At 43.9% G+C, this 27,289-nt stretch overlaps 1 long non-coding RNA gene across 1 annotated transcript; it reads right to left on the reverse strand.

The window, feature by feature from the left end:
* Positions 1-55: 55 nt before the first annotated feature.
* Positions 56-27,289, reverse strand: LOC144930107 (uncharacterized). Its single transcript, XR_013635191.1, has 3 exons — positions 27,052-27,289; positions 23,032-23,297; positions 56-544 (listed from the first exon to the last, which is right to left on the reverse strand). It is a non-coding gene; the product is annotated as an uncharacterized LOC144930107 (long non-coding RNA).

The raw sequence follows: 27,289 nt of genomic DNA on the forward strand, positions 1-27,289 counted from the left end.
TACTGAAGATTGCCTCAACCCTCAGTATTCAAGGACAGGCTTTAAGAAATCTCTAACATCTAATGGTTGATTTGTTTAATGTTTTTTAATAACATTAACAGGGTTGACTCCCACTTCCGATCTGCCCAGGGTGCCTGTCTCTCTCACCCGCTTACATTTTGAAACAAGAATGTTCATCCTTTCTCTTATGCTGCCCCACAGCATTTGGGAGTTATTCCCCGTAAACAGCTGCACACCTCATCAATAGACTCCTTCAAAACTATCCTTAAAACTCTCCTTTGCATAAGGCATATAAAGCAGGCCTCTGGCATCCTGAGACCACAGCTTATCATGTTGACCAATATCGTCTCACTGTGTCCTTGTACTCCTTTGCACCAATATTGTCTCATTGTGTCCTTGTGATCGGTCTGTCTGTATCCATCTGTTGTCTCTTGTCTTATATTTAGAAGCTAAGCTCTTCGGGCCAGGGTCTGTCTTTTTGTTCTGTTTGTGCAGCATCTAGCACACTGAGATCCTTGTGGTCCATGACTGGGACTCTTGGGTGCTATGATAATACAAATAAAAATATACTTTTAGATAGCGTCATTCATCCTTAAGGATCCCAAAGTGGACAGATAGGGTGGCACAGGTAGGCAGCCAGACAACCTGCACACAGTACACTACACAACAGTGGAGGAAAATGTTTCTCAGAGACACCAGGATACATCCCTGCTGCTGTGAAAAATGTCACGGGATCTCTCTTTAGTATCCAGCAGATAGGACCTTAGTTTTCAGATAAGCCTCATATGGCACACTACACAACTGGGCACTTCATTTACGATCTATCTTGGAAAGATGAATGACTGAGCTGACTAGCTTGGCACTTAAACCTGTAGTCCCAAGGAGTCCAGGTATTCCAGATCCATAGCCTACTCCAGCAAGATGCTCAACATCTCTTTAGATAATCACTGGATGACTGAAACTTGCAGCTGAAACAGAAATAGTAGTATTTTCATTTGACTCATTATTCATGCTAAACTTGATGAATTTGGGGGGGATTCACAAACATTTTCAGAAACACACTAAAGGCCAAATAAAGTCAAATTCAATGAAAAATATGATTCCACAAATAACAGTGAAACAAACTTACCATGGCTCTTCGTGAATTATGTTTTGTACTATTCAACTAGCTCTAATTAAAATCAACCACGCAACTTGTTTTTGGCAAGCAATAAAAGGTTTAACAAAATATTATGCCACATGTATACAAAGCACATTCGTAGAAACCCTAGTGAGAATAAGGAGGGCCTGGTTGAATGGGGAGAGCTTTACTGATCCATTCCACAAGACTGAAGAATAAAGAAGAGGCAAAAAGTAAATGTACCCAATTTCCATTATCCCATACACATTTAACAAACCTAGCAAATAGCACTTCACAGTCACATCATCTGCTGCTGCACTGAAAGTGGCTCAGAATGCAGCCGTGGGGAAGCATGTTTTGATCAATTCTGCTGCTTTCCCTTTCAAAGTGAACGAGATAATGCAACTGTGGAACAGGACCTTTTAATCACATCAGCAGGATCCCATTGAAAAGTAGTACAATGCAGCTGTAAGTCAGCATTTCCCTAAAACAGGTACTCCTCTCTCCTCTTCTTCCTTTGTAAATGTGAAAACAGCTCACATCCTTATATCACAACCAAGGGTCCATAAAACTGTGCCCAGACTTATCTCCAGTAGTTTGTCACTTTTGTTCACAATGAAAAGTAGGTTTAGGTGGCCAACAAAAATATATCTAACTAGCAGAAGCCAAATTAGATTAGGAAGAGCTGAAGTTTAAATTCTGCCTCACTTGCTTTCAAAGTGAATATTGTCCTTACAATTGGAGTTACAAAAAGGAAACATGGGAATGGGTACAGAATTACATGATATATGCAGGGCAGGCCTCAGAAGAAAATATTTGCCAAAAGAAGTCAAAATATACAGGTAAGGTGCTGTTCAGGGTTCAGTCCCCATTCTGTTGGCAGTAAGCAAATACAGTAGTAGTAGCTCTATTTTCTCCTTTTGTGGAACAGATTAGTTAGCCATAGCTGGTGTGGTTGTGGGGTATGTAATAATCACTGTAGTGTACAGGTTCTGGAACTCTGCTTAGGGAGGAGAAAGTAGGAAATGCAGAGACCATAGAAAGAGTCCAGAGATTATAGCTAGGCTGAACAAAATGGTGTGTGCTACTAGCAAGTGTGAGTGCTGCCAGAACATCAAAAACTTCAAGAAGAATGACAGTCCCTAATAATGTGGCTCTCCTATGTGTGCATCTACAACCAATTAGTCATAATGTGATACCTGTTCCCTACTGGGAGCAGTTCATAGAAGATGTGAGTCTGTTATAGTCTCAGCCACCGAGTTTTGCTATAAAGTTTTGTTCTTTTTCCACCTAAAAGGTCACTGGCTCAAATCCTGGACGAGCCCCTATTTACATGATGACCATAATCTTAGTCAACACCAAGCAATGAATCAGAATTGATAGCATGTGTTTCTATCTCTTAAGCTAGAGAGGCAGGCTCTGTAGTTGGTGGCTGAAGCAGACATCATATCTGCCATGGAACAGGCACAAAGGAGGCCGCTTAACACACACATGTCGTGCCTTACTAAGGAGAAACTAACTCAGAAAATATGTTGTTGTTTTTCCTTCTAGTTAACTAACTGTTTGCTATAGTCTTATTTTGGGGCATCACTGAAGTTCTCACCCATTTGTGGCTCTGCCATGGAGTAATCTATCACAAAGAGTATGGAGGGCTAAGGGTGGGTTTATGAAATGGGTTCGGTGGGTGTTATATATCTTAAAATTCCTCACTGAGGCCTAGGGAAAAACAGGAAACTAGAACCTAACTGCAGGGCATACACAGCAGGGATAGGTTCCCCTTTCCTCGTTCTCATTGTCCTTAATTTGAAAGAACAGAGGTTGGGGCACCTTTTCCTTAGGGAAATGTGTTGGAGATGTTTTCTTTGGTGCTCAGAGAGGCTGAGGCTGTGTTGTAGTGCAGTTCCCTAGTGGCCATACTGGGTCAGACCAAAGGTCCATCTAGCCCGGTATCCTGGCTTCCAACAGTGGCCAGTGTCAGATGCTTCAGAGGGAATGGACAAAACAGAGCAATTATTGAGTGATCCATCCCCTGTCTTCCAGTCCCAGCTTCTGGCAGTCAGAGGTTTAGAGCAGAGGGTGGCATCCCTGACCATCTTGGCTAATAACGAACTTACCTAGTTCTATTTGGAAGCCAGTTATACTTTTGGCCTTCACATTCCCTGGCAATGAATGCCACAGGTTGCGTGTGCATTGTGTGAAAAAGTAATTCTTTCTCTTTCTTTAGTACAAAAACAACAACACTGCTACCTATTATTAATTTCATTGGGTGATCCCTAGTACTTGTGTTATATGTAGGGCCCTACCAAATTCATAGTCCATTTAGGTGATATTCACCGTCATAGGATTTTAAAAATAGTCAATTCACAGTTTCAGAATTACATCTGAATTTTCAGTGATGTAACCATGGGGATCCCAATCCCAAAGGGGGTCAATGAAGATCCTTACTTCTGCACTGCTGCTGGTGGGGGATCTGCCTTCAGATTTGGGTGGCTGGAGAGCATTGGCTGCTGCCCAGGTACTCAGCCCTAAAGCCAGGGCTGCTGTCAGTAGCAGTGCAGAAATGAGGGTCACAAGGTATGGGCTGTCATCACTTTTTGAGCAGCAGAGCTGGCCTTATGGGTGGGCAACCACCCAGGGCTCCATGTTCTGGGAGGTGTTGTGGTCCCTCTTACAGCAAGCCCAAGGCCCCTTTAACTTTGAAGCCTTGGATTCAGACCTGGGGAGTGGCAGGACTTCCTCTTCCCCTGCATGGGCTGCTCCTGAGGCCAGGTCAGACCCACCTCCAGGAACCTCCCCCATCTGCAGGAAGCTCTGTGGCTGTGCTGCCTCCAGAGCCCAGACCTCTGCGCCACTCTCACTTCTGCACCTGCCTTCATAGTCATCCTGTGATCAACCATTATCTCCAGGGCTTTGTCCTCCTCTGTCACTTCCAACTGATAGATCTCCAGCTTATAGCAAAATTTCTTGGTGTTAGTTCCTAAGTGCATGACCTTGCACTTTACACTGTTAAATTTCAACTCTCCTCATATGGAAGGTGTTCCACACCCCTAATCATTTTATTGCACTTTTCTGTCCTTTTTCCAATTCTAATATATCTTGTCTGAGATGGGGTGACCAGAACTGCATGCAGTATTAAGGTGTGGGTGCATCACGGATTTATATAGTGGCATTATGATTTTTCTGTCTTATTATATATCCCTCTGCTAATGATGCCTAACATTCCGTTTGCTTTTTTGACTGCCAGTGCACACTGAGGAGGTTTTTCAGAGAACTATCCACAATGACTCCAAGATCTCTTCCTTGAGTAGTAACCGCTATTTATACCCCCATTGTTTTGTATGTACAGTTAGAATTATGTTTCCCAGTGTGCATTACTTTGCATTTATCAACAGTGTATTTCATCTGCCATTTTGTTGCCCAGTCATCCAGTTTTGTGAGATCCTTCTGTAACTCTTCGCAGTCTGCTTTAGACTTAAATATCTTGGGTAATTTTGTATTGTCTGCAAACTTTGCCACCTCACTGTTTACCCCTTCATTCATTTATGAATATGTTGAACAACACTGGTTCCAAGACAGATCCTTGGGGGACCCCACTTTACCTGTCTGCACTGTGAAAACTGACCATTTATTCCTACCCTTTATTTTCTATCTTTTAATCAGTTTTTGATCCATGAGATGCCCTTTCCTCTCATCCCATGACTGCCTACTTTGCATAAGAGCCTTTGGTCAGGGACCTTGTCAAAGGCTTTCTGAAAGTCCAAGTACTCTTACATCCACTGGATCACCCTTGTCCGTATGCTTGTTGACACCCTTGAGGAATTCTAATAAATGGGCGAGGCATGATTTCTCTTTACAAAAGCCATATTGACTCTTCCCCAACATTTGTGTTCATCTATATGTCTGATAATTCTGTTCTTTACTATAGTTTCAACCAAATTGCCTAGTACTGAAGTTAGGCTGACTGGCCTGTAATTGCCAAGATTGGCTCTGGAGCCTTTTTAAAAAAATGGCATTATATTAGCTATCCCCCAGTCATCTGGTACAGAGGCTGCTTATAGTGATAAGTTACATACCTCAGGTAGTAGTTCTGCAATTTCATATTTGAGTTCCTTCAGAACTCTTGGGTGAACACCATCTAGTCCTTGTGATTTGTTGCTATTTAATTTATTAATTTGTTCCAAACCCTGCTCCATTGACACCTCCATCTGGGACACTTCCTCAGATTTGTCACCTAAAATCTTGTCTATGAGTCAGCTGTTAGCTATTAGTACAACATTGACATTATCTTGTTAAATCATCTAAGACTCAGCTCCTCACATGTATTTAGGCACCTAATTCCCATGGATTTCAATGGAAATTAGGTGCCTTAAATACCATTGTGGAGCCAGGCCTGAGTGACCACCGATCTCACTGAAGTCAACGAAGTTTCAAGTACCCATTACCTCCCAGGCTCAGGATCTTGGTTTAAAAGAGAAAACCAGGTGGGAAATTAACATTGCGCTGGACTGGTGCTCCGTACACAACCCATTCCTGATAAGCCACAATACAAGTGTCTCAGATCAGTAGCTGATGTTAAGTTTTGCCTAGGCCCAAAGGCAGAAGCTGAGTGGAGTATGAGCCTTATGTTTTCCCAGGACTTCGTCAACTTGATTTTAATCTTAACATTGAAAAAAGGTTTGGTTTACTTTGACACATAAAAATAATGGATTTTTTTCCAATTTTTTTTTTTCAATTATGGATCTAAGCAGCTGTGACTGCACTGGGTGCTTGGAAAAGGGAATGGGTCAGCAAGGAGCCAACTGCAACGTTCTGACTCTCAGACTGGTTTCATGCCTTCATGTCTCCGTAACAGTCTAGAACAGTCTCAAGACTTTACCCACTGTGGAACTCTGCACAGCTGTAGGGATCTGGGTCAGTGGATGCCAATGCAGGATTATTATTTACATTACAGTAGTGCCCAGAGGCCTCCATTGACATTAGACTCCATTGTGGTAAGCACTGTACAAATGCATAGTGATAGTGACGGTTGCCAGGTGTCCAGTTTTCAGCCGAACACCCGGTGAAAAAGGGGCCCTCCCCAGCCAGGTGAAAATGAGCGAGTAAGTGAGGGTGGGGGAGAGCGAGCAACAGAGGGAGAGGGGATGGACTGAGTGGGGCAGGGCCTCAGAAAAGGGGTGTCAAGGTTCCTCCCCCACTCTGAACTCTAGGGTACAGATGTGGGGACCTGCATGAAAAACCTCCTAAGCTTATCTTTACCAGCTTAGGTCAAAACTTCCCCAAGGTACAAAATATTCCACCCGTTGTCCTTAGACTGGCTGCTACCACCACCAAACTAATACTGGTTACTGGGGAAGAGCTGTTTGGACGCGTCCTTCCCCCCAAAATACTTCCCAAAACCTTGCACCCCACTTCCTGGACAAGGTTTGGTAAAAAGCCTCATCAATTTGCCTAGGTGACTACAGACCCAGACCCTTGGATCTTAAGAACAATGAACAATCCTCCCGACACTTGCACCCCCCCTTTCCTGGGAAATGTTGGATAAAAAGCCTCACCAATTTGCATAGGTGACCACAGACCCAAACCCTTGGATCTGAGAACAATGAAAAAGCATTCAGTTTCTTACAAGAAGACTTTTAATAAAAATAGAAGTAAATAGAAAGGAAGAAATCCCCCCTGTAAAATCAGGATGGTAGATATCTTACAGGGTAATTAGATTCAAAAACATAGAGAATCCCTCTAGGCAAAACCTTAAGTTACAAAAAAGATACACAGACAGAAATAGTTATTCTATTCAGCACAATTCTTTTCTCAGCCATTTAAAGAAATCATAATCTAACACATACCTAGCTAGATTACTTACTAAAAGTTCTAAGACTCCATTCCTGGTCTATCCCCGACAAAGAAGACTACAGACAGACACACAGATCCTTTGTTTCTCTCCCTCCTCCCAGCTTTTGAAAGTATCTTGTCTCCTCATTGGTCATTTTGGTCAGGTGCCAGCGAGGTTACCTTTAGCTTCTTAACCCTTTACAGGTGAGAGGAGCTTTCCCCTGGCCAGGAGAGGAGCTTTCCTCTCTATTTCAAAGGGGTTTACCCTTCCCTTTATATTTATGACAAGGGGCGAGACAAGGGTGTTCGGTTTTGTTCGGTCAGAAAGTTGGCAATATATGTGAGACAGTCAAAGGGTGGGAGGGCAAACAGAAACACAGAGGTTAAGTGACTTACCCAAGTTCACACAGCAGGTCACTGGCAGAGCTGGGAATAGAATCAGGTCTCCCAATTTCTAGTCCAGTATCCTACCCATTAGATCACACTGCCTCTAAGGATCAGGGTCTTAGGGCCTGATCCAAAGCACATTGAAATCCATGAAAAGATTCTCATTGATTTCAATGAGCTCTGGATCAGGTTCTTTGTGAGTTCCATCTTTACACATCGCATTTCACAGACGAGTAAGTTTCACTGTGTAATTAGAAAAATCCTTTATTGTGCTTGTGGAACATTGCACAGTTGGTATCAGAGATTAGAACTGGGGCCTAACAATGTACCCCATTGTTTCAATTTGTCTTTTTCCTTTAAGTTCATTTTTTAAAAAATCCTCACTTTACAGTTTGTCTGATCAAATTCAGTTATATCATATTTCTTTGGCCTACTTTGCGTGCGTTGTTGTTCTGTCACATTGTTTCATTTCAGCTGCTAGTTTCTTTTTGGCTTCATTCGTATCATTTTCATATCATTTTGTCTTTGATTTAGTCTAGTAGTTCCATTTTGACATCATTCACTTAATTCCACTAAGGCATCACTGTCACCTTTCAGAGTGAATATATCCAGTAAACACACACACACACTTTTAATAATATAATTTATGTAGTCTCTTGGTTTTACACTTTTAACATGGCAAAAACAGAATTTTCAAACATATTTAATAGTCACTTCAAGACGGACCCAATATTTCCAAATATCAGAGGGGTAGCCATGTAAATCTGTATCCGATTTACTTCAGATGCATGGATGCATCTGAAGCAGTGGGGTTTTTACCCACAAAAGCTTATGCCCAAATAAATCTGTTAGTCTTTAAGGCGCCACCGGACTCCTTGTTGTTTTTGCCAGTATTTCCAAGTTATCTGTTGTTATTCAATAGCTTTTTGAGGTGCTGAGATCTTTTCGAGCTCAGTTTGTGCAGGACAACACTCCCCGACCCTTTCCCCCCAAAAAAACCCAAAAATCCAAGTTGGCAAAGAAACAATAGAATTTAATTCCCATGTGAGAATCTAAAACACAGACTAACATGTCTATTAGTCACACTACAACAAATCTTCTGTTCACTGAAGTACAGTGAGCAAGCTTTTCAGACACCCACTATTACCTTATATAGTTCTGTAGGATTCCCAGGAAGCAGAAGGAAGTCAGTTTTCTAACCAAAATCCATTTTTCCCCTATGTTTTATGCATGATTTATTTTCATAAAGGAAAAAAAGCTGGCAAACAGGTAATTGCTACAGTATTCTTAAATTACTGGATTTTTTTTTAATAACGGAAAGAGAACAATGCAGATGTTTCCTACACACATCTCTCGAGTACATCAGATACATTAACATATCTAATAAAAATACCATGAGATTGGTCCCAGCACCTTACCACATAAGAAAAACTGCCCAATGCTCCACAATATGCCAAAACTCCAGTTAGTGACAGCAATGTTAGGTGACAGATAACTAGTAAATCAAAATAAAATACTATTTAATAGATAAGGCCCAAGAATGCAGCACTGATGAAGGTGGTGTTTGTTTTTTCCTTTAAGTGAATTTAAGGTGAAAAGGGTGACAAATTGACTGTCGCAGCAAGTGAAGTTCTCCGTTTATCTCCAGAACAGGGACAGGATGAATAGCAATGCATATTTCTCTGTGACCGCCTCCAATGTATTTCAACTCTGTCCTGGAGGGTGTCAGGGATCAGGTATGCAGTAGATTTGGTCTCCTAGCAACTCAACAAGAACAGCTATCCTGCAGCAGGCTACCTGAATGACGGCACCACCTGATTGGTCACGAAGGGCAGCTGGCTGGCTTTTAAGCTCATCAGCAGCAACAGCAGTAGCTTGCTGGTTGCTCAACATGTATCTTGGCTGTTCCTGGGGTACTGATCCTTGGCTTCACCTCAGCTCATGACTCTGGTTGACTTTCTGGCTCTAGCATTTGGCTCCTGTCTCTCTGGTACTGACCCTTGACTTGTTCTAAACCAGGGATCGGCAACCTTTGGCACGTGGCCCCCCAGGGTAAGTCCCCTGGAGGGCCAGGCTGGTTTGTTTACCTGCCGCGTCCACAGGTTGGGCTGATCGCAGCTCCCACTGGCCGCGATTCGCCGCTTCAGGCCAATGTGGGCTGTGGGAAGCGGCAGCCAGCACACCTCTCGGCCCATGCCATTTCTGCAGCCCCCCTTGGCTTGGAGCGGTGAATCGCAGCCAGTGGGAGCTGCGATCAGCCGAACCTGTGGACGCAGCAGGTAAACAAACCAGCCTGGCCCTCCAGGGGGCTTACCCTAGCAGGCCTCAGGCAAAGGTTGCCGATCCCTGTTCTGGACTCTGTCCACCCTGGATGCAGCAATAACTGGTAAGCTGAACTCTTGCTTTAGCCACTAGGCAAGACTGCCTGTGGCCTGGTGTCTAGAAGTGGGATCATTATTAGAATTGAGAGAGTAGTTCAACATTTGGGTCTATCCAAACATAAATACTTTTTTGAGATTACCAAGAACTACGTCAACTGACAGCTATAATGTAGATACCTGCCATAAGTCAATAAATGGATATCAACTATCTCATTTCACATAGGTCAAAAGCTAGCAAAATATTTCTAGTTCTCTTCACTATTGGCCTAGGCCTAATCTGAAGCAGTGATCTAGCAAAAAAAAAATTCTTTATGCCACTATTAATTCTCAGACCTATTAGCCACTCAATCAGGTTGCTTGTACTGAAGATTAGACCTAGCCAAAAAAAAACAAAAAACTACCACCACACTTCCTCAGTGAAATAAATAGGCAAAGCATCAAACCTGTGGAATAATGCTCAACAGTGAGAGGAGATTTTCAGGTGAATCACTATGAGAAATGTTTCTTACCCCTTTACTTTGCTGTCCCAAATATACTTCTATATACTCAAGTTTTAGTGGGTGGTGACTAGAGACTGGAAGGGGGGGCTATTTGGTCAAGTGTGTACACTAATATTGCTCTTTTTTTTTTTTTGGACCAACTTCTGTTGGTGAAAGAGACAAGATTTTGAGCTCCACCGAGCTCTTCTTCAGGCCTGTCTCTCTCGCCAATGCAGCATTCAAACAGCAGGTATGGATTCATCAGGTGGGGTCAGTTTTAGAAACTGATATTAGCCTGTAGCTTTCAGTTCTCAGATTTACTTTTTACCATCTCAAGAGTTCAGGAGTATGAAAATCAGTTTGTATAAACCCCAAGAGAACTAATTATGTAATGAGAAGAGTATATACTATTACTGTGTAGGATACCATACAAAAAAATTACCAGTCACTTGAGAGGGAAGAACTTTAGACCAGTAATCGGTAGAGTTGTGTGGGGGTTTATTCTTAAACTCCACTGTGGGCCATCAACACACTACAGCAGGGATCCGCAACCTTTGGCACACGGCCCACCAGGGTAAGCCCCCTGGAGGGACGGCCAGTTTGTTTACCTACCGCTTCTGCCGGTTCGGCCGATCGCAGCTCCCACTGGCTGAGGGATGTGCTGGCCAGTGGGAGCTGTGATCGGCCGAACCTGTGGATGTAGCAGGTAAACAAACTGGCCCGGACCTCGAAGGGGCTTACCCTGGCGGTCCGTGTGCCAAAGGTTACCGATCCCTTATGTAGTGTGCTGGGTCGAATTTGGGGTAGTGCGGTCACAATTCAACGGTATTGGCCTCTGGGAGCTATCTCAGAGTGCTCCATTGTGGCTGCTCTGGACAGTGCTCTCAACTCAGTTACACTGGCCAGGTAGACAGGAAAAGGCCCGTGAACTTTTGAATCTGATTTCCTGTTTGGCCAGCATGGCAAGCTGCAGGTGAGTGCAGATCTCATCGGCAGAGGTGACCATGATGGAGTCCCAGAATCGCAAAAGAGCTCCAGCATGGACCGAACAGGAGGTACAGGATCTGATCGCTGTATGGGGAGATGAATCCATGCTATCAGAACTCCGTTCCAAAAGACGAAATGCCCAAACATTTGAAAAAATCTCCAAGGGCATGAAAGACTGAGGCTATAACAGGGACCTGCAGCAGTGCCGCATGAAACTTAAGGAGTTCAGGCAAGCCTACCAAAAAAACAGAGAGGCAAAAGGCTGTTCGGGGTCACAGCCCCAGACATGATGAGCTGCATGATGAGGTGCATGCCATTCTAGGGGGTGCAGCCACCATTACCCCACCCCTGTGCTTTGACTCCGTCAATGGATTATCACACAACAGGGATGCGCATTTTGGGGACAAGGAAGATGATGATAGCGAACAGCAAGCAAGCGGAGAAACCATTTTCCCTGAGAGCCAGAAACTGTTTCTCACCCTGGACTTGGAGCCAGTACCCCCCGAACCCACCCAATGCGGGCTCCTGGACCCACCAGGCTGAGAAGGGACCTCTAGTGAGTGTACCTTTGTAAATATAATACATGGTTTAAAGTAAGTGTGTTTAATGATTAATTTGCAGCCAGTACAGCTACTGGAAAAGTCTGTTAACGTGTCTGGGGATGGAGCGCAAATCCTCCAAGGACATCTCCAAAAAGCTCTCCTGGATATACTCCCAAAGCCTTTGCAAAAGGTTTCTGGGGAGAGCAGCCTTATTCCGTCCTCCGTGGTAGGACACTTTACCACGCCAGGCCAGTAGCATGTAGTCTGGAGTCATTGCATAACAAAGCATGGCAGCGTATGGTCCCAGTGTTTGCTGGCATTCAAGCAACATCCGTTCTTTATCTCTCTGTGTTATCCTCGGGAGAGTGATATCATTCATAGTCACCTGATTGAAATAGGGTAATTTTATTAAGGGGACATTCAGAGGTGGCCATTCCTGCTGGGCTGTTTGCCTGTGGCTGAACAGAAATCTTCCCCGCTCTTACCCATGTGGTGGTGGGAGGGGTGAAGTGATCATCCCAGAGAATTGGGTGTGGGGGGAGGATGGGAGGTTGTTGGGTTTGTGCTTCATGTTAACCCGAAAACCGCAGCCCCTCTTTTTAAATTGCCAACCCATTTTAAATGGCCAGCCCAATGGCTGTTTGGTATGGGAAATGAGGGTGCTGCTTTTTGAAACCATTCCCACATGTTATGAAGGTTAAAGCCAAAAGACTGTGGCTTATCATGGCTGCCTGCAAGCCGAATTCTGTTGCCCGCCACCAAACCGGCAGACCCTCAATATAAGAGGCAAAATGCGACCTTGTACCGAATGCACCTGTGCTATGTAATGTTAACAGCAAGGTTCTCCCTGAAAGAGTCTATCCATTGTTCTCTAAAAGGTGTCTTTTTAACCACTACTCTCCCTTTTTTTTTCCTCCTGCAGCTGCAAATGTTTCAACACTCCCCCTAGCATCACCGTCCCAGAGGCTAGCGAAGATTAGAAGTCGAAAAAACACACTCGCAATGAAATGTTCTCTGAGCTCATGCAGTCCTCCCACACTGAAAGAGCCCAGCAGACTGGGTAGAGGCAAACAATGTTAGAGTCTAGGGAAGCACAATATGAATGCGAGGACAGGTGACGGGTTGAAGATAATAAGTGGCGGGTTGAAGATGATAGGTGGTGTCAGCTTGCTGACAGATGGCAGGAGTCAATGGTGAGGCTACTGGAGGATCAAACTGATATGCTCCGGTGTATGGTTAAGCTGCAGGAAAGGCAGCATGAGCACAGACCGCCACAACAGCCCCTGTGTAACCAACCACCTTCCTCCCCAAGTTCCATAGCCTCCTCACCCAGACGCCCAAGAACATGGTGGGGGGGCCTCCAGGCACCCAACCACTCCACCCCAGAGGACTGCCCAAGCAACAGAAAGCTGGCATTCAATAAGTTTTAAAATGCAGTGTGGCCTTGTCCTTCCCTCCTCCCCCACCACTCCCAGGCTACCTTGGCAGTTATCCCCCTATTTGTGTGATGAATTAATAAAGAATGCATGAATTTGAAGCAACAATGACTTTATTGCCTCTGCAAGCAGTAATCAAAGGGAGGAGGGGAGGGTGGTTAGCTTACAGGGAAGTAGAGTGAACCAAGGGGCGGGGGGTTTCATCAAGGAGAAACAAACAGAACTTTCACACCGTAGCCTGGCCAGTTATGAAACTGGTTTTCAAAGCTTCTCTGATGCGTACCGCGCCTTCCTGTGCTCTTCTAACCGCCCTGGTGCCTGGCTGCGCGTAACCAGCAGCCAGTCAATTTGCCTCAACCTCCCACCCCGCCATAAACGTCTCCCCCTTACTCTCACAGATATTGTGGAGCACACAGCAAGCAGTAATAACAGTGGGAATATTGGTTTCGCTGAGGTCTAAGCGAGTCAGTAAACTGCGCCAGCGCGCCTTTAAACGTCCAAATGCACATTCTACCACCATTCTGCACTTGCTCAGCCTGTAGTTGAACAGCTCCTGACTGCTGTCCAGGCTGCCTGTGTACGGCTTCATGAGCCATGGCATTAAGGGGTAGGCTGGGTCCCCAAGGATACATATAGGCATTTCAACATCCCCAACAGTTATTTTCTGGTCTGGGAATAAAGTCCCTTCCTGCAGCTTTTGAAACAGACCAGAGTTCCTGAAGATGTGAGCGTCATGTACCTTTCCTGGCCATCCCCGTTGATGTTGGTGAAACATCCCTTATGATCCACCGGTGCTTGCAGCACCACTGAAAAGTACCCCTTGCGGTTTATGTACTCGCTGCCTTGGTGCTCTGGTGCCAAGATAGGGTTATGGGTTCCGTCTGTCACCCCACCACAATTAGGGAATCCCATTGCAGCAAAGCCATCCACTATGACCTGCATATTTCCCAGAATCACTACCCTTGATAGCAGCAGCTCAGTGATTGCATTGGCTACTTGGATCACAGCAGCCCCCACAGTAGATTTGCGCACTCCAAATTGACTCCCAACTGACCGGTAGCTGTCTGGCTTTGCAAGCTTCCACAGGGCTATTGCCACTCGCTTCTTAACTGTGAGGGCTGCTCTCATCTTGGTATTCTGGCACTTCAGGGCAGGGGAAAGCAAGTCACAAAGTTCCATGAAAGATCCCTTATGCATGCGAAAGTTTCGCAGCCATTGGAAATCGTCCTATACCTGCAACACTATGTAGTCCCACCAATCTGTGCTTTTTTCCTGGCCCAGAATCGGCGTTCCATGGCATGAGCCTGCCCCATTACCACCATGATGTTCACATTGCCAGGGCCCATACTTTGAGAGAAGTCTGTGTCCATGTCCTCATCACTCTCCTCACCACGCTGCTATCGCCTACTCGCCTGTTTTGCAGGTTCTGGTTCTTCATATACTGCTGGATAATGCGTGTGGTGTTTAGAATGGTCATAACTGCTACGAAGATCTGAGCGGGCTCTATGCTTGCTATAGTATGGGATCCGCAGGAGAGCAGAGTGGCAGCGGAAGCAGCGGGTGGATGACGATGCTGACAGCAATATGGCACCCAAATGGAAAAAGGCGCAAAATGATTGTTGGCTGTTGCTTTCACGGAGGTAGGTGGGAAAAAGGGGTAGGCTGGCAGCAGATGGTGCAGTACGACTGCTAGCCGTCATCATCTCCTGGGTGCTCGCCAGCAGACAGTGCAGTAAGACTGTTAGCTGTCTCTTGGGTGCTCGCGGTGCTGCTGGCTGGGAGAGCAGCCTGAGGCAGAATGGCCCCCTTAAGGATTGAACTCACAACGCTGGGTTTAGCAGGCCAATGCTCAAACCACTGAGCTATCCTTCTGCCAATATTCCAGGCAGGACTGAATCTGCATTAGACAAAACTTAAAGAAGAAAATGACCTGAGTCACTTCCATTTATGTCCAGGCGCCCCTGACAGACCTCACCGAAGTCTGCCAGGAGCACCCATGTCTGCCCAGGCACCCCTGATAGACCTCACCGAGATCTGGAAGGAGCACCTACTTCTGCCCAGGTGCCCCGACCGACCTCACCGAGGGCAGCCAAGAGCACGCAGGAGACGACGAGGACGGCTACCAGTCGTAATGCACCATCTGCTGCCACAAGGCAATGAGCTGCTGCTGTGTAGCAATGCAGTCCTGTGTCTGCCAGCACCCAGGAGATGTACGGTGACGGTGAGCTGAGTGGGCTCCATGCTTGCTGTGGTATGGCGTCTGCACGGGTAACCCAGGAAAAAAGGTGCAAAACGATTGTCTGCCGTTGCTTTCAATGGAGGGAAGGAGGAAGGGGTGGCCTGACGACATGTACCCAGAACCAACTGCGACAATGTTTTTTGCCCCATCAGGCATTGGGATCTCAACCCAGAATTCCAATGGGTGGCAGAGACTGTGGGAACTGTGGGATAGCTACCCACAGTTCAACGCTCCAGAAGTTGGTGCTAGCCTCAATACTGTGGACGCAATCCGCTGACTTAATGGTCTTAAGTGGGGACACACACAATCAACTTCTAAAAAATCGACTTCAAGAAATTTGACCTAATTTTGTAGTGTAGACATATCCTAATTTGAAAATGCTGATTCAACAAAACCAAGACTGTCCAAGGAAAGTTATTCAGAGTCATTGTTTCTCAGGATAGAGTCCCCCATCCTTGAAGTGATCACAATCTAAGTACCTATATGGGAAATGGATATTTGATAGTGGGCTCCTTAATCTAGCAGAGAAGGGTATAACAATGGCTGGAAACTGAAGCTAGACCAATTCAGACTGGAAATAAGGCATTCCTATTTAGTACGGTTTATTAATCACCAGAATAAATTACTGAGGTTTATGGTGGATTCTCCATCACTGGCAATTTTTAGATCAAGATTGGAAGTTTTTTGTGGGGACCATGCTCTAGTTCAGTAATTCATTCAGGGAGGTTGCAACCTATGTTATTCAGGGGCATGTCTACACGGCATCTGAGAGCAAGCCTCCCCGCCTGAGTCCACAGATTCATGCCATCACTCTAAAAATGGCTCTGTAGATGATGCAGCTCATTCTGGCATTCAGGCTAAGAAGTGTGAGGGGGGTGAGCTTGAGAGCTTGAACCACGATGTCAAAGCAAAGTCTACACAGCTAGTGAGAGGCCCTCTAGAACATACATGTGCAACTGACACCCTCCATCTGCCAATAGAATCATAGAATACCAGGGTTGGAAGGGACCTCAGGAGGTCATCTAGTCCAACCCCCTGCTCAAAGCAGGGCCAATCCCCATTACCCCAGATCCCAAATGGCCCCCTCAAGGATTGAACTCACAACCCTGGGTTTAGCAGGCCAATGCTCAAAGCACTGAGCTATCCCTCCCCATAGCCCAGCAGCAATGGCATTCATCCAGCATGTGGGAGACTCAAGTTATGAATACCTGTATTGCCAGATTCAGACCAGGCACTTGATTCAGTCAGTCTCTCTTGCTTGCTATAGTCAATGAATATGCAATTACTTAAACAATGTGAAAGCTGTAATGGGAGAGATGTAGAGTGAAACTCTGATTCTATAGCCTGGTGGTTAAGGCACCTGCCAAGGATGCAGGAGACCTAGGTTGAAGTCTCTTCTCTGAATCAGGCAGAGCAGGAACTTCTATGTGGCTGTCCCACATCCTAGGTGACTGCCCTTGCCAGGGGACTGTTCTGGGGTGAGACGTGTCTGTTTTGTGTCTTTTTGCAAAAAATTTCAAAAGGTTTCAGTTTCATCCTCATGTGGAATGGGAAAATGTTTAAAATGTCCAAGCTTTGCAAGACAGGAAAACCATTATCCCCCTTCCCCTCCTCCCCCAGCTCTGAGAGGAACTGAGCACAGTAGGCTGGGGAGAGTGCATGTTGTAAATATTCATGCTACTGCTATGGAGCAGAAATTTGGCTTTTCAGCATGAAGTCAGAGAAGAGAAGGTTGCATTTAAGAATAGACTAATAAAGAGACTTGCCTTAGCGCCAAACTCTGACAACCTTACTTACGCTGAGTAGCACCTTACCCCATGTTCAGCAGGACTACTTCTGCAGTGACACGCCATCCAGTGCAAATTACCGTATCAGAATCTGGCCTTTAAAGGGTGTGAGTGCCGTAAGCAGATTCCTTATGAAGTACCGCCTTAGTCTTTGGGGTATTAGAAAGCCTACTAGAGTGGCAGTTTATTTACATTTAACCCCCATAAGTCATTTTGACCTTTCATGGTGGATTTGTTTAAGTGAGCCTTAGTCATATCTAGAGCTGTTCAACATTCAGCTGTTTCACAGGGCAAGGGTTTATGTGAACCTTTTCTTCACTTTCAACGTACATAGATTGGCATCCACTCTGTTTCACTTTGAGTGTTCGGGGTTGGAACCAAATTGAAAGCTTAAAGCAAAACTCAGCAAAATCCCCAGTTTAACCTGGCTTCACATTTACATCATATGAAACCTTATATTTTGCATGATTTTTTTCTATTCAAAAACCAAAAATTACCTTGCATCATTCACTGTTGTGCCCAGGGTCCTTCAAAAGGTTTGTGAAATTTTGCGAATCATCTGATCAAACTGATTTGAGTTTGGAGTTTTTAATGTCACCCCAAAACCAGATGACTTAAATTACTTCAGGGAGAGATGAGCAAATTGTAGCAAGGCACTGAGTGTGCTGAATTCAGCTCTTTTTCTCTGTTTGTGAATTAGCCATGAGCAGTTTATGGGTTTTCTCCAACTTATTCTTTATACCAAGTTATTTGCTGCACATTGTCTAAAAACAATTACTTTCATGCAGATTGTGCCATTTTTGAGTATTTGACATTCAAAATTTGAGCTATGTTGTCACACATCTTTCTTTTGCCTGACTGGAAGAGTAGCATGTCTGAGAGTTCAAAATTCACTTTATATGGTTATTCTTTTCTATTAGCCTTAGTATTTGCTATTTCTGCAAATAGTCCTGCCAAAATGATTTGTTCACTGGAGTATTTGTGGACAGTAAAAACATTTTTCAAAAGGGAGAAGTTTAACACAGCAAAAACCATTCACTGTTATTCAATCAACTATTTGTGAATACCTCTGAAAAAATCTCCCTCTCCCCCAGATCTAGATTCACACAATGCTAGTTATAATCTTCCAATTCCAAAATCACCTGAAAATAAAAAAAGGAAAAAAACAACAACCTGGACTGGAGAATTCTTGGTCTATGTTTTAGTAATATTAGTTCATGCTTGTTAGGTTTTTCTATTGGATTCATTCAAGACTAAGTCTGCACCTTTTACCAAAATTCCTGTTTTGCTTGGTTCTCAATAAACACATCTTTAAACTTCAAGATAGCAGGTGCTCAGCAAACAGAAAGCCTCAGCTGGATGAGCAAGGGCATTAAATTCTTTTTGCCTCTTTCCTGGGATCAAAAGATGGACTTTAGTCATTCTTTTTGTTCAGCTCTGGACTTCTAAATTTGGAAAGGGATCACACATTTTTCTGTAATATGAAGTTGATGACATTCAGACTATAATCCATTAGAAGCTGAGCTGAACCATCAAATTCATTTTGATTGTAATCCCAAGCAGTTCAAATCCAGTTCTTCAGAAGGGAAGTTTTAAATACATTAAGTCAGTCAAGATCCGCACTTCTTCATGTGTTGTGGGATCTCAAGAAAAAATACATAGTTCAGAGAGGGAAGGACCATTTCTTACACTATAGGAGTTCATTTACATAACTGATTGAAGTACATTATAGGCATTTTGTAAGCTTCCTTAGCTCTTCACTTTATAAAACATAAAATAAATCCCCATTACTTAGCTTCTTTTTTATTTGTTGCTCTTATTGATTTTTCAGCAAACACTTAGGCTCTTAGTTAACATTTTACATTAGTATTCCTAATTACACCGTACTGATCAGCATTTAATCATACTGTATATAAATGAAAATACAGTTTTTTGACATTTAACTTTGTGCACTAGTAAAGTCAGTGAAGCTATTTATTTACAATAGTTGTGTGGCACTTATGCCAAGAAACATTTTAACTTGAGAGCATGATTCAGATTAATAACTGATTAGAAAGATTCATTAAATGTGTGGGAATGCAGTACATTTGGGGTGGAACTTGATGCCTGTTCAAATGGAAGCCCTGATTTTTATTCAGTGACTGCCATGAGATTAGACACAACAAAATAAAATGGTTGAACTTAGTTTTGCTATGAATCATAGAATCAGAGAATATCAGGGTTGGAAGGGACCTCAGGAGGCCATCTAGTCCAACCCCCTGTTCAAAGCAGGACCAATCCCCAACTAAATCATCCCAGCCAGGGCTTTGTCAAGCCTGACCTTAAAAACCTCAAAGGAAGGAGATTCCACCACCTACCTAGGTCACGCATTCCAGTGCTTCACCACCTTCCTAGTGAAAAAGTTTTTCCTAATATCCAACTTAAACCTCCCCCACTGCAACTTGAGACCATTACTCCTTATGCTGTCATCTGCTACCACTGAGAACAGTCTAGATCCATCCTCTTTAGAAACCCCTTTCAGGTAGTTGAAAGCAGCTATCAAATCCCCCCTCATTCTTCTCTTCTGCAGACTAAACAATCCCAGTTCTCTCAGCCTCTCCTCATAAGTCATGTGTTCCAGTCCCCTAATCATTTTTGTTGCCCTCTGCTGGATGCTTTCCAATTTTTTCAGATCCTTCTTGTAGTGTGGGGCCCAAAACTGGACACAGTACTCCAGATGAGGCCTCACCAATGCTGAATAGAGGAGAACAATCACATCCCTTGATCTGCTGGCAATGCCCCTACTTATACTCCCCAAACTGCTGTTAGCCTTCTTGGCAACAAGGGCACACTGTTGACTCATATCCAGCTTCTCGCCCACTGTAACCCCTAGGTCCTTTTCTGCAGAACTGCTTCCTAGCTATTCGGTCCCTAGTCTGCAATGGTGCATGGGATTCTTCCGTCCTAAATACAGGACTCTGCACTTGTCCTTGTTGAACCTCATCAGATTTCTTTTGGCCCAATCCTCTAATTTGTCTAGGGCCCTCTGTATCCTATCCCTACCCTCCAGTGTATCTACCTCGCCTCCCAGTTCAGTGTCATCTGCAAACTTTCTGAGGGTGCAGTCCACTCCATCCTCCAGATCATTAATGAAGATATTGAACAAAACCAGCCCCAGGACCGACCCTTGGGGCATTCCACTTGATACCGGCTGCCAACTAGACATGGAGCCAATGATCACTAACTTTTGAGCCCAATGATCTAGTTAGCTTTCTATCCACCTTATAGTCCATTCATCCAGCCCATACTTCTTTAACTTGCTGGCAAGAATACTGTGGAAGACAGTGTCAAAAGCTTTGCTAAAGTCAAGGAATAATACGACCACTGCTTTCCCCTCACCCACAGAGCCAGTTATCCCGTCATAGAAAGCAGTTAGATTAGTCAGGCATGACTTGCCCTTGGTGAATCCATGCTGACTGTTTCTGATCACTTTCCTCTCCTCTAAGTGCTTCAGAATTGATTCCTTGAGGACCTGCTCCATGATTTTTCCAGAGACTGAGGTGAGGCTCACTGGCCTGTAGTTCCCAGGATCCTCCTTCTTCCCTTTATTAAAGATGGGCACTACACTAGCCTTTTTCCAGTCGTCCGGGACCTCCCCCGATCACCATGAGTTTTCGAAGATAATGGCCAATGGCTCTGCAATCACATCCGCCAACTCCTTTAGCACTCTCGGATGCAGCACATCCAGCCCCATGGACTTGTGCTCGTCCAACTTTTCTAAATAGTCCCAGACCACTTCTTTCTCCACAGAGGGCTGGTCACCTCCTCCCCATGCTGTGCTGCCCAGTGCAGTAGTCTGGGAGCTGATCTTGTTCATGAAGACAGAGGCAAAAAAAGCATTGAGTATATTAGCTTTTTCCACATCCTCTGTCACTAGGTTGCCTCCTTCATTCAGTAAGGGGCCCACACTTTCCTTGACTTTCTTCTTGTTGCTAACATACCTGAAGAACCCTTCTTGTTACTCTAAATGTCTCTTGCTAGCTGCAACTCCAAGTGTGATTTGGCCTTCCTGATTTCACTCCTGCATGCCTGAGCAATATTTTTATACTCTTCCCTGGTCATTTGTCCAATCTTCCACTTCTTGGAAGCTTCTTTTTTGTGTTTAAGATCAGCAAGGATTTCACTGTTAAGCCAAGCTGGTCGTCTGCCATATGTACTATTCTTTCTACACATCGGGATGGTTTGTCCCTGTAACCTCAATAACAATTCTTTAAAATACAGCCAGCTCTCCTGGACTCCTTTCCTCCTCATGTTATTCTCCCAGGGGATCCTGCCCACCAGTTCCCTGAGGGAGTCAAAGTCTGCTTTTCTGAAATCCAGGGTCCATATTCTGCTGCTCTCCTTTCTTCCTTTTGTCAGGATCCTGAACTCGACCATTTCATGGTTACTGCCTCCCAGGTTCCCATCCACTTTTGCTTCCCCTACTAATTCTTCCCGGTTTGTGAGCAGCAGGTCAAGAAGAGCTCTGCCCCAGTTGGTTCTTCCAGCACTTGCACCAGGAAATTGTCCCCTACACTTTCCAAAAACTTCCTGGATTGTCTGTGCACCGCTGTATTGCTCTCCCAGCACATATCAGGGTGATTGAAGTCTCCCATGAGAACCAGGGCCTGTGATCTAGTAACTTCTGTTAGTTGCCGGAAGAAAGCCCCGTTCACTCATCTCCCTGGTCCAGTGGTCTATAGCAGACTCCCACCATGACATCACCCTTGTTGCTTGCACTTCTAAACTTAATCCAGAGGCTCTCAGGTTTTTCTGCAGTTTCGTACCAGAGCTCTGAGCAGTCATACTGCTCTCTTACATACAATGCAACTCCCCCACCTTTTCTGCCCTGCCTGTCCTTCCTGAACAGTTTATATCCATCCATGACAGTACTCCAGTCATGTGAGTTATCCCACCAAGTCTCTGTTATTCCAATCACATCATAATTCCTTGACTTTGCCAGGACTTCCAGTTCTCCCCGCTTGTTTCCCAGGCTTCTTGCATTTGTGTATAGGCAATTAAGATAACTTGCTGATCGTCCCTCTTTCTCAGTATGAGGCAGGAGCCCTTCACTCTCGCGCTCTCCTGCTCGTGCTTCCTCCCAGTATCCCACTTCCCCACTTACCTCAGGGTTTTGGTCTCCTTCCCAGGTGAACCTAGTTTAAAGTCCTCCTCACTAGGTTAGCCAGCCTGCTTGCGAAGATGCTCTTCCCTCTCTTCGTTAGGTGGAGCCTGTCTCTGCCTAGCACTCCTCCTTCTTGAAACACCATCCCATGGTCAAAGAATCCAAAGCCTTCTCTCCAACACCACCTGCATAGTCATTCATTGACTTCCACAATTTGATGGTCTCTACCCGGGCCTTTTCCTTCCACAGGGAGGATGGACGAGAACACCACTTGTGCCTCAAACTCCTTTATCCTTCTTCCCAGAGCCACGTAGTCTGCAGTGATCCACTCAAGGTCATTCTTGGCAGTATCAATCGTGCCCACATGGAGAAGCAGGAAGGGGTAGCGATCTGAGGGCTTGATGAGTCTCGGCAGTCTCTTCATCACATCGTGAATCTTAGCTCCTGGCAAGCAGCAGACTTCTTGGTTTTTCTGGTCAGGGTGGCAGATAGATGACTCAGTCCCCATGAGGAGGGAGTCCTCAACCACTGCCACCTGCCTCCTTCTCTTGGGAGCGGTGGTCGTTGAACCCCCATCCCTAGGACAGTGCATCTCATGCCTTCCAATCGGCGGAGTCTCCTTCTGCTCCTTTCCCTCAGATGTATCATCTAATCCTCTCTGCATTAGTACCTGTGGAGAGAACATGAAAACGGTTGCTTACCTGTATCTGCATTGCTGGTACATGGACTTTCTTCTTTTGGAGGTCACATGCTGCCAAATTTCTTCACTATCCTTCTGCCCCCACTGCGCAGCCTGCTCTGAATCTTCAGAATGTTGTATCCATAGAAGCATATCCTGATATCTGTCCAGGAAATCTTCAGTTTCTGTTATGCAACGCATGGTCAATACTTGTTTCTCCAGTCCTTGAACCTTCTCTTCCAATATGAAGACCAGCTTGCACTTTGTACAGACAAAGTCGCTTCTGTCCTGTGGAAGAAAGACAAACATGGCACATCCTGTGCAGGTCTCAACAGCTGAACGCTCCCCATCCATATTACCTTCCTTCTAAGAGCTTCCTCAGGAGCGGTAGTAACTACTCAGAGAAGCCTGCAAGACGAAAACCTCAGTGGGCTCTCCACAGGCAAACTCCCAGGCAAACTCCCTCTATTAGCCTCTCCGCTGTTTGCCACTCAGCCGGTTCGCAGCTGACTCGCTTTTTATAACAGTCAGGCCCACTCAAGGCTCACCTGGAACAAAGCACTCCCAATTCACACTTCCAACAATCAAGCACACGGTGAAACTGACAAACTGTCCTCGCACCAGAATTGGAATGATTATTAAGGTATGACCATTAAAAGCCTATAATTATACATTAGATGAACATTTGGCGCATGTAGATGCACTTAAATTCTAAACTAGTGGTGGTGGTTAAAATAGTTTTGTCTCACTACGTTCTCATATTGTATTTAAGAGCATTATGTTATCCCACTTCCAAATCTCTCCCAATACCAGACTTCTGCTGTGGAAGTTCCAGGCTTCATATAAATCACCTACAATAAAGAAAAGGTTTTAACCATAAATCTTCTGTAAATCTCTTGTCTGGTTGATCAAAGAGATTTTTTTATTGTCACTGTTTTCCTGGATTACTGCTGGGCAGAGAAAATGGTTTCATAAAGAAATAGTTTTTTATTTCACTACTTGTCAGTCTAACTTGTTTTAGGCCGAATCCCACATCCCTGAGTCTTACAACTCCTGCTGAAATCAATGGGCATCATCCTACTTTCAAAAGGTGTAACTAGAGCTACACTGTCCCTGTGTTCACTGGAGTTTTTGGAGCCATTATGTGAAGGCAATGAGACTTTGCACAAGCACAATGGTCCACCCACACAGTATAGGATCGGGGTCCTTAAATTATAAACTCCATGAACGCTTCCCACCCCCATTTACCCCATGCAAAGTTCTGGCATTATAGGTCTTACTAATGCTTCTTATGGACTCCACTCTTTTGTTTTTGGTTTACATTCAAAGAGGAAAACCATTCTAACTAGTGATATTAATTTCAGTATTAGCTGACTCCCTCTTACATTCTTGTAACTGTCCTTTCAATGATAGAACTAAATTTAAGTATTTTATTACTTTAATATTTCTGACTTAGCATACTGTGCTGACTCACCAGCTAGGGAAGAAAAAATAGAGTCCCAACTAAGATCGCGATACGGCCCTTTCTTCAGATCTGGAGTTATCATGCCCGTATGAATTTATACTTGGCAGAGCAGGGCCAAATAGACTGTAGTGACTCCTTCTGAAATATTATAGGCAATCATGTAAAATTATAAGTTTTAAAATGTGTAATGTTTTGTGGAAGGAATAAATATGTAATTAGGGTGTTATTAAAATGCAGGTTTTTCTTTATTTTAGCACTATTATGGCCTATCTAGTCATGCTTTACTTACAGATCTTTCAGTTCACAGATCATTGACCTTTGCTTGTAACAACTGCTCTGAAATAATTCTGTTCTTTTATGTCAATCTGGCTGCCATGTAAGCACACTAAACCACACTTGGAGATTGAATAGGTCCAGCTAAGGGCAACAAAGATGGTTCAGATGCATGGTAGGGCTTGTATATGATGATAATATGTAAAAACTAGGATTATTTAGTCAAGACAGGAGAAATATTGGATGGGGAACTGAATGAGGTTATAGACCTTATGAAGGGCACAGCAAAACAATGATTATTTGTCCTTGTCCACCCTGCCCCATAGTATTAAAATGCACATTAAATGAAATAAAAGAAAGGAAATGTACAGCCTGTTAAAGAATATACTTTTATAACAGGTTCTGTGTCAGCCTGTAGAATCACTACTGCAGGAGGCCATGAGAAAAATACTGTGGCTAATTTTTTTTTAAAGGTGCTGGATAATTTTATAACCACAAATAATATTTGTAACTATGCTAGCTAAAATAATAAGGCTAATCAAATATTTTGCTGTAGGGCATAATCTGATCACATGCTGCAGTCAGGAAGTAATTTGTTTTCCATGCACAGTATAGTATTGTACAATTGGCAAGGTGCACTATAAAATAAGTTTCTTTAGAAGCATCACATGCAAGTCAATGGGTCAGGCCATTTACAGACTAGCTGGACAACAAGCTTTGATCCAGTATAGCAAATCCCAGGATGCTGTGCCCAAAATTATTTTCTAGTTACCTTATTGAAAAAATTAGTACACCGGCCCATTATTTCATTGCTCCTAAAATCATAAAAAGGCATTGGCCTACTTTTTGTCTTGCTTGACTTGTATACTTCCATTCAGTTTTTATATAAAATGTGTAAAAAACAATAAAATGCTAAGTAGCTGTGCTGTGACCCTATCGAATACAGAAACCTTTAGGCCTAAGCACATTTTTACAACAAACCCAATGTAACACCCTAATTTTCTAGGATTTACCTTAGAAATGGTGACCGCAAAATGTGTTAGTAACTTAACAAGTATTCAAAAACTGAACTGACACTGAAAGGTCAGACTTCTACACACATTTTCCCCTGATTAAATTATACTGTGAATTAGAGTTTATAAATCCAGTTAATTTATCCTTTTAAGTGAAGTATTATTTCAAGTTATCAAACTATCTGGCCGTTTTTGCTAGTTAGGTTTTTATTCCTCCTGCTACCCCCAAGAAAATATACATTTTCCTTCAAGTAATTGTCCCTAACTTTACCCAAAATTTAGATTTTGGTGCACTCCTAGAATAATCTGCCTATCGCCCCCTTAATCTGCTTTTTCTGGGGTATGGGTCTCCAGGGTAGCCAAGGAAACATTTGAAGGACACTGGTATTATCTTTGGATCAAGTGATTGACACAGACAGTACTCTTACCAAAATATCTTTTATTGATGTAACTAACAATCCCTACTACAATATAATTTAACATACAAAGCCCTTATTGCAAGTTAAAAAGCATTTAAACTAGAATAGCATACTGTTCAAATGATTCTAAATCAGTGGTTCTCAAACTTATTTGATTGCACCCCCCTTCTTTGTGTCTGTAGTAGTTTATGCCCCACCCCCTTCCTGTCACACAAGTACACATACCACTAAAAAAATCAACACGCAACTCTCACTAAATATTAAAAACAGGTAAGGCATTGATTCAGACAGAGCCAATGATCCATTGTAATAAGAGCAAAAGCAAAACAGTGATTGTGATTGATGCTTACAATTAAATGTGTACACCGCTTTGCAGCAAGTGCATTAACATACAGATAGCAACGACTTTGCATAATGCTATGAAAGCTGAACAGAAATCCATCAAAATTCATAGCGCCATCTAGAGTCTAATACACAGCACCATCTGAGGACCTGATATCAGCTTTGCTAGCTATTCATTGCTGTAGGTAAAATGTGCTCAGTAAGGTGTGTTGTTTTTTTGTTGTTTTTTTTGGGGGGGGGTGGGGAGAAGCTCCTCATGCCCCCTCCCAGAATACATTCTGTGCCCCCGCCCCCGAGAAATCCTTACCCCTGGTTTGACAGCCTCTGTTCTAAGTGATGTACTCTATTACTGATGATCAGTCTGCAATCCATCGCTGACAGCAATTCTTAGTTTATGTTTTGAGTTTTACATAAAAAAATGACAACAATCATTCATTCATACACTCAATCACACTAAGACTACACTTATGCTAAACTATAGTTAAAATAACAAGCTTACTATCCCTTGATTCCACTGCATTGTTACAAACCTTGTTGCTACTTGTTGCTTTTCTCAGCAGTGTTCGCCACAATTTTAAAGTGTCTTTCCAGCAGGTTTTCCATTCTTTTGATCTGCCCTCTGATCTTCTGCAGTTAGGGCTCGCAGCGTCTTTCCAGCAGCTCTTCTCACTGTATCCCAACTGATTTCCTTACTTGCTCTTTGATCTCTCTCTCCCACCTCTACCTGTCTTAACTGCCTGCCTTATATGCTGTTTTACTGGCTATCAG

This window comes from Lepidochelys kempii, chromosome 1 (assembly GCF_965140285.1).
Source record: "Lepidochelys kempii isolate rLepKem1 chromosome 1, rLepKem1.hap1, whole genome shotgun sequence".
Classification (NCBI taxonomy): Eukaryota; Metazoa; Chordata; order Testudines; family Cheloniidae; genus Lepidochelys; species Lepidochelys kempii.